The 12,815-nt window shown below is 34.2% G+C and overlaps 1 protein-coding gene across 1 annotated transcript in view; it reads left to right on the top strand.

Annotated features, from left to right (window-relative positions):
• LOC127851305 (peptidyl-prolyl cis-trans isomerase FKBP4-like) overlaps window positions 1-12,815 on the top strand; it is a 319,376-nt gene that overhangs the window by 138,748 nt on the left and 167,813 nt on the right. The gene's annotated exons all lie outside the window — the stretch shown is intronic.

Raw genomic sequence — 12,815 nt, 5'->3', positions numbered from 1 at the left:
ATAGCTGTTTCAGTTTTTTAATTAAAAGCCGTTAAGTTTGTTATCAAAGTCGGCATACTTATCGCCAATAAGCACGTAGGAATAATCCGTTTAAGAAAATTGTGTTGATATTGTGTGAGTGTTGTGGTATGAGCATTGTTATAATCGTATTACATAGTCAATGTCGTCAAAAAGTAGCATACACAATATATAGTGTACAACGCTATTCTTGATTACTATGTTAAACAATAAAATAAATAAAATAAATATACGCATATGGATTAGTGATTGCTAAAAGAAAAATATTTAATATATTTAACATATATAATTAAGTACATAATATATCATTATATATTATTAATTTCCCCTTAAACTATTTTTGGCAAGTTTTAAAATATAAGAAGTTGAAAGAGTTTGCATGCACAAAAAAAAACTCGCTTATCAGACCGGGTATCCAAGTGTCAAGGGTCATTCACAGTTTGCGGCATCTGTTTTGATAACAGATTAGTTGAACGCCCACATATGGTGTAAAATGACACTTATTGGCACCTATTGATAATTACTTGCGAATTTTAAAATAGTTTCTTAACTTTTAACGATATAAAACTAGCTACATTAAATTCGGAAAACTTCAACCGAAAGAAATAAAAATGCTTTATTCTATGTGATATTATTAAAAATTATAACAGATTGTCTATATTATTACGCATTTCATTAGCATTAAAAATATATTAAGCAAAATTTATAATGTCTTTTTTATTAGCCGACTGCATTATAATGGCAAATTTATTTAGCGTTGGCCACCTTTGAAAATATAGTTTTAAATATTCCTTTTTAATTTCTCTATATAGAGGACAAACAAGTACAAAGTGACACTCGTTTTCTATAGCGTGTCCGTTGCAAAACTTACATTTTCTATTTTCGCGTAGTATCTTATTATAACGACCGCGTTCGATCTCTAATTTCTCTATATAGAGGACAAACAAGTACAAAGTGACACTCGTTTTCTATAGCGTGTCCGTTGCAAAACTTACATTTTTTTATTTTCGCGTAGTATCTTATTATAACGACCGCGTTCGATCTCTAATTTATGTGACAAGTATGAGGCAAAACAATGCACCACCTCCGAGTTCCCGGCCAAGGTCGGTCAAGTGTACGGTGTTGTGCTGGAGTAATGCACATGTATATTGTTTAAATTCTGTTGTATTTTGTCACGTTCACTGTACATTCTATGTATTTTTTTAAATGTATTTTTTGTAATCAAGAAAATAAAAAAAGTTCACACATGTTTTATGTCGTACGCCATTTGATTTAATAGAAAATAGAATTCACATGTTAAACAATAGTATTGTGTAATTGGAATTTAATGAAATTGTGTATATTTTGTAATAAAGACTGTAACCGATGTATACAAAGTCAAATTTTAAAGAAAATTGCACCGATTTGTATTAAAATGGAAACAATATCGAACATAAAATTAATCTTAAAGTATTTTACTCACGATAGGGGATTTAAAGGTTGCGAGGAGTTTTGGGGTTTGATGTAAGCTACACCGTACACTATACTTTTTCACTTACAGACACTTTCCGAGTGTATTCTATGTTAGGAAGTAAGAAAGGCTCTTGCATAAATCCAGTTATGGAGGAAAGTGTCGTCCTTGATTAACCTATGCAAACTGCACTGGCTAATCTGGGACAACACTTTACGCACATGCATTAAACCCCCTTTTCACAGAGCGAGGCTCATATTCTTATATTATCAATAAGATTTGGTAATACATGTCGTGTTCATATGGCACAATTTCTACATAGGCCACAGCTCCCCAGGTTGACGACGACGACGATGCCGGTGACGCGGTTCGTGCAGTATTCCCAGGCCGGGACATGAAGGGCTGTGCCTTCCATTGGAGCCAGGCAGTGTGGAGACGGGTCCAGCATGAGGGCCTGGCTGAGGTCTACAGACGTCGCGGTGGCGTTTTCAAATTTATCCGCATATGATGGCTTTACAATTCCTTCCCGCTCCACACATTCCACGTGCCTTCGAGACGCTATTCGAGAGGGCAACGACAGACGCGACACGCCGCCTGGTCGACTACATCAGCCGGCAGTGGGTCCACGGCGGGTCCTTTGAACCAAGTGACTGGTCTGTCTTCCGACAGGACGTCCGTACCAACAACGACCTTGAAGGTGAATACAAATATTATATCTATTTCGATTGTACATTTATAATTACATATATTATTATATATACTATATATATATATATATATATATATATATATATATATATATATATATATATATATATATATATATATATATATATATATATATATATATATATATATACTATTTAACTATATGATTCATGTATTTTTTAATATACCGGTACATACCATATATATTCCAGGTTACCACAACCGCCTGAATGGGAAAGCCGGCAGCGGTGTCGGTTTCTACCGACTAGTTCCTCATCTCAGACAGGAATCTTAAATGGTGAGGCTACTCGTTGGAGGCAGCAACCTCCACCGGATCACCACAACGCGATCGGCAAAAGTTCAGAAGTTCCTGGTTTCCCTCTGGGACAAGTACGAGGCGAGAGAGTGCACCACCTCTGAGTTCCTGGCCAAGGGCGGTCAGGCGTGCGGCGTTATGCTGGATTAATGAACATGCATTTTGTCACGTTGACTGTGTATTGTTTGTAGTTTTTCTTGTACATGTACATTTCATTATGTAGTTATGTTGTAAATTATGTTGTATTTTGTCACGTTGACTGTACATTGTCTGTATTTTTTTCTCGTACATGTATTTTTTGTAATAAAGAATATAAAAAAGTGCATTCATAATGTAGCACTCCATTTTGATTTAATAGAAAATATAATTCACATGTTAAACCATATTATTATATAATTTAAATTAATTGAAAATATGTATATATTGTAATAAAGACAAAAAAAACATTTTTAAGAACAATATGATGTAATGATGTTGTATTTTGTCAGTGTGACTGTATATTGTCTGTAAATGTTTGCTTGATTATGTAAATTTTGTTATATAAATTGTGTGACTGTGCATGTTCATTGACTGTATAAATCGTAAATATATATTTAAACATAAGCAACAAATAAAGGAAATAAAAAAATCATACCTGTTTAAGGTCTCATTCCATGTTAATTTATGTGTATTTCTTTTTAAACACAGTTTGAAGCCTAAAAAAAAACAATAATTTCTTAACGGCCTTTTTAGTTTAATTTCGGCCTTCTTGGTACGCTTTGAGGCCTTTTTGGTAAGGCCTTTTTGGTATTCGGCCTTTTTGGTATGCGGCCTTTTTGGTTTTCGGCCTTTCTGGACCTAAACCGTACAAAGTCCTTTATGCTCTTAGTATTTCAGGAAGTCTGTTGGTGAGGCATTGGAGATCACTGTCCGTTAAACAGAATGTGATTATCATATATTTGGTTTATGTCTACTTGAGCAACTTTAAGACACATGTGCCCCTTTTAATGAGGATACTATCTTAAACCACTCGCTGCATATGTTTATTGCTTTAAACACGCCGTCATGGTTGGCGGTTAATTCTCTGGCGTATTTCAAGATTGAGCATAACATCTTTTATCGATGTATATTACTTCATAGATGGTTAATTGTAAAGAACACAACAATACTTTGGATACCATTTGCCAAATAAACATTATCGATATTTAAGATTTAACTTACTAATGGATACTTATGGATGTTTTACAGCACAGGTCTATCATCTATGCCGGATTCAGAATCTTCTTGGATATATTCAACGTCGCGACTTATGTGACTTCCGGTATTAAAGCATATTTCTGCCTAACACTTGTATAGCATATCTTGATTTTTCAAGTGGTTATCAAGTCGGTTCTCAAATGAGTTATTTTTTGGCACTTGCTACCTGGTATGTGAGACCATTCCAGACATTTGCTGCTCTCAGTGTATTTAGCATTGTCTCATTGGTTTGAGATTTTGTCTTTATACAAATATTGTGTTTGAGTTTCCCCTAGTTGTCTCGAGTGTTGAGTAGTCATTTCTCCACTTTATGAAATCAGCTGCGTCTAGGTCATATTTTATACTCAAAATTGTGTATATTTTGAACATGTCACCACGATGCCTTCTATATTTGAAGGTTGGGAGTTTTTTTTGTCAGTCTTTCTTCATAATTTTAGTTATTGAAGCATGAAAGTTGTCGTGTGGTGCGCATTTTGGACTCATTCGATTAAATCGTTGTGTTTTTCTAGGTGTGGAAACCATACCGAGCTGGCGTAGTTTAGATGCGATCGTAATTATGCTTTGTATAATGGCAGAAATATTTTTTCATCTAGGTTTTGAAATGTTCTTCGGATTGCTGCTGACGAAATTGAGCTTTTTTACTTTCTCATTTATTTTTCAAACCAGAGGTTGTCATCTTCTTTGAATTCTGTCTTTTTCGCCATAGATTCTTTCTGATGATTTCCCCGTTAGTTTGTATTGATAGTTTGATTCTGGGTCATTTACCCAAAAATAAAGGTATTTACATTTGTACGGATGGAATTCTAAAAGCCATGTTACGCGCAATTTTGTTAGTTCTTCTAGTTCTTTCAGCCAGATTTCTCTGTCTTTGTTATCATTTATTAATTGAAAAATTGCTGTATCGTCTGCAAATAGGTATACTGATGATTGGACAGTGTCGCGGTAGGTCATTTATGTAAATCACAAATAATATTGGTCCTAAAACAGGGTCTTGTGGTATGCCTGAGGTAACATTTTGCCAGATTGAGTAGGCGCTGGTGACTGCAATTTGTTTTTTTCTTCCACTCAAGTAGTTTTCGATCCAGTCTACCACGTTTTCTCCTATATTATATGCCTTAAAGGGGCCATTTCACGTTTTGGTAAATTGACAACATTTAAAAAAGTTGTTTCAGATTCGCCAATTTTCGATTTAGTTATGATATTTGTGAGGAAACAATAACCGATCGCCGTGGCCTAGTGGATAAGGCGTCCGCCTCAGGATCGGGAGGTCGAAGGTTCGAGCCCCATGGGGAGCGTTTGTAGAAGGATGGATGTTTGTCATGGGACTTGTTCCGATATGGCCGGCTCGTAAGCCGCGAGCGTTAAACATTAATGGTTACCGACTTCTATCCGCCTGGCGCCCGGCATAGTGATAGGAGTTGGGAGGTACATGGTATACACGCAAAAGGTATCTCATAAGCCAAATTGGCTGGCCCTTTCAAAAGGGGTGACACTATAATAAAAAAGACCTTTGAATACTGAACATTTACCATGCTCTAATATAGCCATTGTATGCATCTTTTGACGATTTAAAAACCTGAAAATTATAAAGCGTTGCAACGCGAAACGACTGAATAATTTGGAGAGTTCTGTTGTTGTCGTTATATTTTGTGAAACTACGAGGATTGCTTATATATAGTATAAAATACATCTGTCATTGCATGCGGAAGGATGGTCGAGAGGTCTTAGTGGTATTCCTTTTACTCACAGGACTCCAGGGGTCAGTGGTTCGAGCCCTGTTGAGGGTTACTTTTTTTCTTTTTTAATTATTTTTCTTGATTTTTTACTGGAGCAAAAGTTCACATTTATCAACAGAAAGCATTAATTACAAACTTCAAAACATGCCAAAATCTGTGAAAAGGCCGCTTTAAGATTGTTTATCAGCCTTTTGTGTGGGACTGTGTCGAAGGCTTACTGATAATACATATAAACACAGTCTACTCCTTGCCGATTGTCTATAGCTTACGTCCACTCTTCTAGTACCCTCAATAGCTGTAAGGATGTTGATCGTCCTGATACAAACCCTTATATTTTAGTGAAATATTTGTTGTTGTTGTTGAAGTGATTAATAAGGTGTTCAGTGGCTAGTTTCTCATTTACTATGCAGATCATATATGTCAGGTGTATGGTTACTTACTAGTGTTTTAATTTTTTTGTACATTAGACTAATCCGATCTTGTTTTCTTGTTTTGATTAATTGAACATTATGTGCAGTGGTTTTGAAATTGTTTACTTTGATTCGGAGACTTCAACTAGGACCATCAACCGCGTTACCCCAAAAAAACATGTATTACGATCTGAACGCCTCAGAAAGCCGGAACCAACGGATGTTCGGACAGGCCAATTATCTCGCTATTTTCGTCCACGCTGGGCAGTGAATAACCGGTCATTGGCTCACTTAAAGCCGTAAACTAGAATTCAGTAGAAATTATAAAATATAAACCAATTACTTTGTATACATTTCTTTTGCAGACCGAAGTTCAATATATATTTTTTTTATTTGTTTAAAAATGTTAAACATGCTAAGCTGTGTTGGTCATGTAACATTAATTAAAGATCGCAATCCATAAATATCCGGAAGTCCCACTCTTACTGTCACGGTTATTCTGGTTCCCGTCGTTCTATAATATTACAGTACAAAGTGACAGGGGCAGGTAATCCAGACTATGTCACGGTTTGCCATTGCCATTGTGTCTAAGGGAAACAACTCTGATTCCACATCATGGCATATCAGGATTGAAGACCGGTTCTTCGGAAAACAATATTGGGTATTTGAAAACGTTCAACGGCATTTTTGCAAGACACATTAAAAGTTTGATTAGCACGAGCACGTTTATAATAGATACTTTGACGGCATATTGATTGCATAATTAGTTGTTATTATTTTATCATATCAGTAAAGAAACTGCGAAAATTTAAGACGAGGAATGGCTAAATCTTTGAATGGCAAATTGTACGGGTATGGCTGTGGAGGGGTATGTTCGGGAAGGCATGTGTTCGCATATGCTTTGATATCGGGAGAACACATGTGCAGGAGTTCAAGAGCCCGTCTCCTCTGGCTAACGAGTAAATACCGCTTCTAAATACAATAAATATTCGTGCAAATATTTCTTAAATATATAATATATAATTCCTTTTGCCGTTTCGCTTCTATCACACACGTCTTAGATTTCGTAAAGGCAAGCGTTGGCATCATCGGATTGTGTGTGTTCGAACGTGTGTGTGCGCGCGCACTTGTGTGTGTGCGTGCCTGCGCGTGTATGTGAAAAACTTCTCTTTCCCTCGATTGTTTATTAATTTTTACGAAGTGGTCTAAAAATAGGTAAACATCAAAAAGTTATTTAGTAATACAAAATATATTTTTGACATTTTAAGCACGAATACATAACACCTGTAAAGGGCATTAATAAATTACCATGCCAGTTGGCTCTGTATACAGAAGACTCAATGACCAACACACACACACACACACACACACACACACACACACACACACACACACACACACACACACACACACACACACACACACACACACACACACACACACACACACACACACACACACACACACACACACACACACACACACACACACACACACACACACACACACACACACACACACACACACACACACACACACACACACACACACACACACACACACACACACACACACACACACACACACACACACACACACACACACACACACACACACACACACACACACACACACACACACAAACATATATATATAAACAAGTAAACAACACCTAACTACGTATGACGTTATATTAAAAACTATTAGGTGTTCATGTTTTGATGATGTATTCAATATCTAATTTATCTTAGAATAAGTTCTGTATGAATATCGAAAGTTTTACGCTCAAGTTGATATACTTGACTCATGCACAGACCCTCGCAAAGCGAACCAAGTGGGAGATATATATGCCGTAAGACGTAGAAAACAGACCGATAATTTTTACATATTAATAGCTCTTACAATATTTTAAGGTCTATTTGGCTGAAGAGTGCGCTGAATCATATAGCCATATTTCACGGTTTGGTGCATAATGGTTGCTTATAATCATGGATTATATTTGCACCTCAATAAAAATAACATCGCATGGTGTAATAGTAATGCACACATAACATTTCTTAGTACAGACAGTGTATTTTAACACTATTTCACTATTTGTACAAACACATGTACCGCATTAATTTTAGTTTTTCAAATGACTCCTACTTATAATACCTGTCTGTGTATATTTGTTCACAATGGCATTTCGGGAAAATTCTGTTGTATATTCATACGTTGCTTTTAGTCGAAAATACATTCGCCATCATACAGGGAATTAAATAATTAAACAAGACTTAATAAATATACATAGTAACGTCATTCTAACGTTCCAATCCAGTTCATTTCATTAACTAAATGACTATGATTTCATTATATATTGATGTCGAATCGTGTCACATTAATAATTAAGTTATTGGCATTAATGAATTATCCCGTAACAAATCACTATCGAGTTTTCAGTAAATTAATCTGAAAGAGTTTCCTAATTAATTATTCAACTATTCACGATGACATATTGAAAAACATAGCGGTCTATACATTTGTTCAAAATGAAACGTTTTTTTTTCTGGTGCCAACCTTTCCTATGAAAATACAAATAACTGCCTTAAAATTAACCCATTTATGCCTAGTGGACTCTCTCATCCTTCTAAACTGGATCAATTTATTTCATAAATTAGGGATGTCGAGTATATTTATTTCTATATTTAGAATATTTCTTACAGAAATTCCTTTAAGCAAACAGCGCAGACACTGATGATACGTCGCATAACGCGGTGTCTCATCTGCGTCTACGCTGTTTGCCAAGGCCTTTTTTTCTAGACACTAGACATAAATGGGTTAAAATTAATAACATTGTACCGTTTTTTGACTGGTATTGCTTTTTGTTTTTATGCGTTAGCGTTAGATATAATGGACTTAGTTTACGTTAGTTTATTCCGTTAGAACATAAACATAATTAAAGAAGCTTTATACGAGCAATACAAACAATCATCAGAACCGATGGCAAATTTAAAATGAATTGTAAATAGAGAATCTGTTCGTTATATATCAGGTAAGTCTTAGAATAATATAACGGCGAGGCTTGCCGAGCCGTTATTTTATTCGTGCCGAGCCTGATATATTAAAAAATAGATCAGGCAGTAACCTGTTTTTCTGTTCATCATATCTATACAGCCCCGATTTTAAAGAAATAATGAAAAACAATCGCTAAAAAGCTTCATTTTTAGCTGGAAAGAATATGATTTCTGTCGTTTGACGTGTTTATTATGACGTCATGAGCACTTGCGCTTAATATTTGTACAGCATATTTTTTTGCTGTTTGTGTCACATTTTTTTGTTTAAAATATATTAAATCTTGGTATAAAATTGTATTTTTGTTGTTGAATGTGATTCGATTTTACTAAAAATGATTACTTTATTGTTGATACCGAGTAATAGGACCTACCTCCTATCATCGACTGATATAAGATCTTCCAGTTGAACTGATATAAAAATATATCATGCAACGTTGTATCAGGCATATATCAATGCAGCGGTATGATAAACTATCTTATGGGTTAAGCGGTAAACACAATCACTATGTATCATTAAATAAAACGTGAATATATGTATTATGCCATCGTAAACAAAACAATTGTTAAAACGGTTACCACTGCGTAGGCTGTTCCATTCCTTATCACGGAGTCAACACATATCTTTTTTTTACAAACTTAACATTTTTATTTAGTCTACAATTAACTTTAGCAATATTTCAAATGATCATATAGGAGAATATTGCGTGTATGCATGACAGTGATAGCAGAAGGCTAGCGCTGCATGAAAACAGTCATATTAACAGTCAATACAGACACCACTATATAAATTTAATATCATACAAAATATGAGATGGCGCAAACAAATGAATTGTATGAATCTGCACATTCTTTGGAAAATTCTACCGAAGGGTGACGTCATTGGTACAGTTGCCGGCCGTTATATACAATAGGGACTCGGCTCAATGATACATGATTTGATTGTAGACGATATCTTACTTGGTAAATGAACAAGAATTCATTAAATCGTCGCGACAGACAATATAGTTCAGTCGGTCGTGGAGGTACAAACCAATTTGTTACGGTTTTGACAGTTAAGGGTTCTGGAAATTTAAATGTATTCTTTCTTAATATTGCGCTGTAAAGCTTTTCGTTTGAACAGCATGTGAACATATCTAAATATTCATTTCTACGACGAATGGGATTCTATTTGCCATAGCTATTTGTATAATGTTGTTAAAGCATGGTTTACACGTCATTGAAATATCGCAATTATTTTAGTATGAACACCTTAAGTTAGAAGATTAGGCATAAACAATCAACCGACATTGTTTCCGCCGCCCTTCAACCCGTGAATGCATTCCATACTAATTTGTCGATATTGTTTTCAATATTTACTAAATAACTATAAAGTGTGCCGTCATGTTTGTAACATAAAAGTAATTTAAAAAAGACTGTAAAATATATGTGAAATATGTTTCATGCTATAGAATATTCATAATATTCATATTGAATTGGGATTCGTAAATGTGTCATACAAAAAGTTTAGTTGACCTTCCTACAACATGTTTTTGCGATGTTTGTTGAATCAAATGGCTATGATACTTTTTTCGGTTAAATAACTTTATAAACCTATACACGAATTTATTAAGTTTTTTTTATGTATGTAGGGAACTGAGATTCGGAACATATATACCGTGTTTAAACTCATCTACTCGTTTGGGTGTGTAGGTATACTCATATGAATTTTTGGTTTAAGTGCCAATTTAACCTTATTAAAACGACCTTTCGCCGCATTAGCTAGACGTTTTTGCTATATATAACATTATCAATGCTGGTGTTTTTTTATCTTCTATACATGATTACGATTTCATCCAATCTTTGCTGTTATTCTTCTTAACAAAATGTAAAGAAAGTCATTACAACTCGAGCCGTCTTGAACTTGTCAGTCTGCTATGTCATTCCCTAACGAAAAACGTTATTTCGGAGAAATGTGGTAAAACTTATTTAATCTGTTTAACACCTGTGAAAATCTCACGAACATGTACTAATCTGTGACGTATGTTAAATCATTATTTGGTTATTCAACGCATCAATAGTTGTAAGATGTACAGACGATAAGTTGCAAAATTTACAGAAGAATAGTTGTTAGATAAACATAAGAAAAGTTGCAAGATATACAGAAGAATAGTTGTAATATATACAGAAGAATAGTTGCAAAATATACAGAAGAAAAGTTGCAAGATATACAGAAGAATAGTTGTAAGATACACAGAAGAATAGTTGCAAGATAGACAGAAGAATAGTATCAAGATATACAGACAAATAGTTGTAAGATATACAGAAGAATAGTCGCAAGATATACAGATAAATAGTTGTAAGATATACAGAAGAATAGTTGCACTATATACAGACGAATAGTTGTAAAATATGTAGAAAAATATTTGCAAGTTATACAGAAGAATAGTTGCAAGATACACAGAAGAATGGTTGTAAGGTATACGGAAGAATCGTTGAAAGATATACAGAATACGATTTGCAAGATATAATAATACATGTATTATTATTATTATATAATGATAATATTAGCAAGATATACAGACAGAAAGAATAGTCGCAAGATATAAAGATGAATAGATGCAAGATATACAGAAGAATACTTGCAAGATGTACAAAGGATAGTCGCAAGATAAACAGAAGAATAGTTGCAAGATATACAAAATAATAGTCGCAAGATATAAAGACGAATAGATGCAAGATATACAGAAGAATACTTGCAAGATATACAGAAGAAGGGTTGCAAGATAAACAGACGAATAGTTGTAAGATATACAGAAGAATAGTCGCAAGATATACAGACGAACAGTTGTAAGATATACAGATGAATAGTTTCAAGATAAACAGGAGAATAGTTGCAAGTTATACAGAAGAATAGTTGCAAAATATACAGAATAATACTCGCAAGATATACAGAAGAATAGTTGCAAGATAAACAGACGAATAGTTGTAAGATATGCAGACGAATAGTCGCAAGATATACAGACTAATAGTTGTAAGATATACAGACAAATAGTTGCAAGATAAACAGAAGAATAGTTGCCATATATACAGAATAATAGTTGCAAGATGTACAGAAGAATGGTTTTCAAGATATACAGAATAATAGTTGCAAGATAAACAGAAAAATGGTTGTAGGATATACAGACGAATAGTTGCAAGAAATACAGAATAATAATAGCAAGATATACAAAATAAGATATACAGAATAATAGTTGCAAGATATACAGAAGAATAGTTGCAAGATATGCAGACGAAAAGATGCAACATAAACAGACGAATAGTTGCAAGATATACATACAAATAGTTGCAAGATATACAGATGAATAGTTGTAAGATGTACAGACGAATAGTTGTAAAATATACAGCAGAATAGTTGCAAGATATACAGACGAATAGTTGCAAGATATAATGAAGAATATATGCAAGATATACAGACGAATGGTTGCAAGATATACAGAAGAATATTTGCAAGATATACAGACGAATGATTGCAAAATTTACAGAAGTATAGTTGCAAGATATACAGAAGAATAGTTTCAAGATATACAGACGAATAGTTGCAAGATATAAGAAGAATATTTGCAAGATATACAGACGAATGGTTGCAAGATATACAGAAGAATATTTGCAAGATATACAGACAAAATTTTGCAAAAATACAGAAGAATTGTTGCAAGATATAATAAAGAATATGTGCAAGATATACAGACGAATGGTTGCAAGATATTCAGAAAAATATTTGCAAGATATACAGACGAATGGTTGCAAGATATACAGAAGAATATTTGCAAGATATACAGACGAATGATTGCAAAATTTACAGAAGTATAGTTGCAAGATATACAGAAGAATAGTTTCAAGATATACAGA

This window comes from Dreissena polymorpha, chromosome 1, assembly GCF_020536995.1.
Source record: "Dreissena polymorpha isolate Duluth1 chromosome 1, UMN_Dpol_1.0, whole genome shotgun sequence".
Taxonomy (NCBI): Eukaryota; Metazoa; Mollusca; class Bivalvia; order Myida; family Dreissenidae; genus Dreissena; species Dreissena polymorpha.
The sequence above is the reverse complement of the archived record's forward strand: the minus strand, read 5'-3'. Positions and strand labels throughout refer to the sequence as shown.